Consider the following 3,830-nt stretch of genomic DNA (forward strand, 5'->3'; position numbering starts at 1 on the left):
GGGGGGTCACTTGGGGGCAGTTGTGGGTCTGGGGGGTTCACTTGGGTGGCAGTAGTGGGTCTGGGCAGGTCACTTTTGGGGCAGTTTTGCATCTGGGGATCACTGGGGGCCACTGGGGGGCAGTTGTGAGTCTGGGAGGTCACTTCAGTGTCACCTGGGGGGGGAACTGTGGGACTGGGGAGTGAATTTGGGGTCACTTGGGGGCCAGTTGTGTGTCTGGGGGTTCACATGGGGGGGCAGTTGTGGGTCTGGGTGGTCACTTGCGGGTCTCTTGGTGAGCAGTTGTGGGTCTGGGTGGTCACTTGGGGAGTCACTCGGGGGGCAATTGTGGGTCGGGGGAGTCACTTGTGGGGCAGTTTTGGGTCTGAGTGTCACTTGGGGGTCACTTGGGGGCAGTTTTGGCTCTATGAGTGTCACTTGGGGGGGCAGTTTTGGGTCTGGGTAATTACTGGGAGGTCTCTTGGGGGTCAGTTCTGTGTCTGTGTGGTCTGTTGGATTTTATCTGACATCCTTTGTGAACATCAGAGCTCGACAAAGCACTGCTTCAGAGCTAAGATTACTCCCATCCAACCTGGCATTTAACACTGCCAGGGATGAGGCAGCCACAGCTTCTCTGGGCAGCCAGTGCCAGTATCCCACCACCCTCACAGAGAACAACTTCCTCTGAATGTCCAAGCTAAATCTCCCTTTTTTCAGCTTAAAGCCATTCCCCCTTGTCCTGTCACTGCACACTCTTGTAGAAAGCCCTGCCCAGACTTCTTGTAGGCCCTGCTTAGATATGGGCAGATTGCTAAGATGTCTCCCTGGAGCCTTCTCTTCTCCAGGCTGAACACCCACATCTCTGAGCCTGAGCCTGAGATGTTCTCCACCCCTCAGAGCACCTTTGTAGCTCTTCATAACCCCATCATTGTAGGATCATAAGAGAACAGAGGTTGGAAGGGACCCCAGGAGGTCTCAAGTCCAACCCATCAGGAATGGGATCAGAGCAAGTGGTTCATGGCTTGATTCAGTATGAGCTGAAAACCCCCAAGGCCAGAGTCTTCACAGCCTCACTGGGTGACCTGATGCAGCACTTGCCTGAGCCGATGGGAACAAGGTTTCCTTATATCACAGCTGAACCTCTTCTCTGTCACTATCCGCCATTGCCTTTTATCCTCTCACCAGGAAGCATGGTGAGGAGCCTGGCTCTGTATTCTCCATGTCTTCCTTGCAGGTACAGGCAGCCAGCACAACAGCCCTGGCCCTTGGGCTCCTCAAGATCTCTTCCTGCTCCAGGCACAGAGCAGCCATCCTAGAGCTGGAGCAGCCAGAAAGCTGATTTCATTTCCCTTCATTCCTGCCATGTGAGGAGATATCACAGAGAAGAAGTTGCTGCAGGATGGTTTATTTCCCTTAAATAGAGAGGCCACCACTGACACAAAGTCTCTTTTATCACACAACACGAGTGTCTACTTAAGGAGGAAGAGAGAAAATCTGAAATTTCTATGAAGACAACAACACCACAAATTGAAACAGGAAAACAAATGTAATGCAGCAAAGACAGACGTGGGCTTTGCAGAGGACAGCAGGCAGTGTATGGCTGCTGAAATCCATCCAGTCACCAACTTTCTCACAGCATCCTTGAGCTCCTGGTTCCTCAGGCTTTAGATGAGGGGGTTCACTGCTGGAAGCACAACAGAGTACAGCACTGACAGCACCAGATCCATGGAAGGTGAGGAGATGGAGGGGGGCTTCAGGTAGGCAAATGTACCAGTGCTGATAAAGAGGGAGAGCAGAGCCAGGTGAGGGAGGCACATGGAAAAGGCTTTGTGGCGTCCCTGCTCAGAGGGGATCCTCAGCATGGCCCTGAAGATCTGCACATAGGACCCTACAATGGAAAAAAAAAAACAGCCAAGTGCTAAAAAGCAACTTAGCACAAGAAGCCCAACTTTCCTGAGGTAGGAATGTGAGCAGGAGAGTTTGAGGATGGGGGGGATTTCACAGAAGAACTGTTCCACAGCATTGCCTTGGAAAGGGGTAGTGAAAATGTATTGGCTGTGTGAAGCAGAGCACTGAGAAACCCAGTGCCCCAGGCAGCTGCTGCCATGTGGACACAAGCTCTGCTGCCAAGCAGGGTCCCGTAGTGCAGGGATTTGCAGATGGCCGCATAGCGGTCATAGGACATGACAGTGAGGAGAAAATACTCTGCTGAAATGAAAAAAAGAGAACGAAAAAGAGCTGTGCAGCACAAGCTGTGTAAGAGATGGCCCTGGTGTCCCAGAGGGAATTGGCCATGGATCTGGGGACAGTGGTGGAGATGCAGCCACAGTCCAGCAGAGAGAGTCTGAGGAGGAAGGAGTACATGGGGGTGTGGAGGTGCTGGTCACAGGCTGTGCTGGTGATGATGAGGCCATTGCCCAGGAACGCAGCCAGGGAGATGCCCAGGAAGAGCCAGAAGTGGCAGAGCTGCAGCTCCCGTATGGCTGCGAAAGGCAGGAGGAGGAACTGGGTGATGGAGCTGCCGTTGGACATCTGCTGCCTCTGGGCATGGGGCCTGTTTCCTCAAAAAGGAGAGAGAGAAATTATGGCAAACTTCTGAGGAAATCCACTGCATTTCTCATAGAAATCCCCTCAATTGAAATGCATTTCCTTTCTCTGGTTTCTGCAGGCTGAGTGTGCTTGTGAGGAGCAGGACCTCTGCCCATGTGCTGCCATGGAGTCAGCTTTGCTCTGAAACAGTGGATTGCGCAGCTCTGATGTTCAAAAGGGATGTCAGATGAAGTCCAACTTGATTATAAAGTTCAGTACTTGCACTCATGACTTGACTGAGTCTGGGCTGCACAAGGGAGGCTCAGCACGGCCTCAGAATCACTTTGTGTTATTTGTTTAATGGAATAACATTGCTGAGGCTTCTTTCTAGGGGCATAAATACTTCTTTGTATGACTGAGAACCTGAAAAGTATTCAAACAGGCAAAAGGCCATAGCTCTTTGTAGCTTAGTGCAGAGCCAGGAGAGCTGCAGTGACCATCAGACCTTTCCCTTTGCCCTGTGCTCAAACTTGCACTGCCTGTAAGATGCCTTCACACACAAATTGGTCTTAAGAACAAGTACCTGTCCTGTGCTGAGAGCAGGGGAGCATGGTTTCAATGAACAGAACATGGAGTTCTCATGGGGAGAAGCAAAGGGCCGTGCACAGCAGAGCACGGCCAGCAGCCACCTCCAGTACCAGACACCAAGAGAGCTTCCTGAACGCACCCTCCCCAGGGCTGGCCTGCACTTTCCCCCCACTCCCTGCCCATGTCTCTGCTGCCTGGAGCTGTCCCTGCCAGGAGCTGCTGTTCTGTTCCCAGCTCTGTTCCCTCTCAGTGCTCCCAGAGCCCATCCCATGGGCTGTGTGCTCAGCTCTGCCCTGAACACCCGTGCCGGCATCAGGGCTCTGCCCAGGGTCATCTCTGCCTGTGCAGGGGCTCAGGAGCAGCTCAAACAAGTCCTGACAAGACTCCTGGTGCCTTCTCCAAAGCAGAGAAGTAAATTCCCAGCTCCCAGTGCCCAACCTGCCCACCAAGAGTGAAAAACATCATAGATAAGAATCCTTCCCTATCAGGTAAACGCAGCGTCTTTCAGAAGGAACCTCTGCAAAGGTGCTCAGTGTGAATGGAGATTGGAACAGCGCCACCCACTCAGCACTTCCCTTCAATGCCAGGGGGTGTTCCTTTTCCACCGGCTTCTCCCCCCCCCCCCCCCAGCACTGAGTGCTGACCCTGGCAGGCAGCAGAGTCCCTTCCCCTGCACACAGCCCCTGGGCTGCAGGGACCCTGCTCACAAGGATAGCGCTGGGCACCCCTGGCTG

General features: G+C 53.2%; 1 pseudogene; it reads right to left on the bottom strand.

Moving 5' to 3' along the window:
• Positions 1-1,556: 1,556 nt before the first annotated feature.
• LOC134159319 (olfactory receptor 14J1-like) lies at positions 1,557-2,550 on the bottom strand (annotated as a pseudogene).
• Positions 2,551-3,830: the final 1,280 nt, after the last annotated feature.

This window comes from Pezoporus occidentalis, unplaced genomic scaffold, assembly GCF_034315485.1.
Source record: "Pezoporus occidentalis ecotype Australia unplaced genomic scaffold, CSIRO_AGI_Poc_V1 ctg144, whole genome shotgun sequence".
NCBI lineage: Eukaryota > Metazoa > Chordata > Aves > Psittaciformes > Psittacidae > Pezoporus > Pezoporus occidentalis.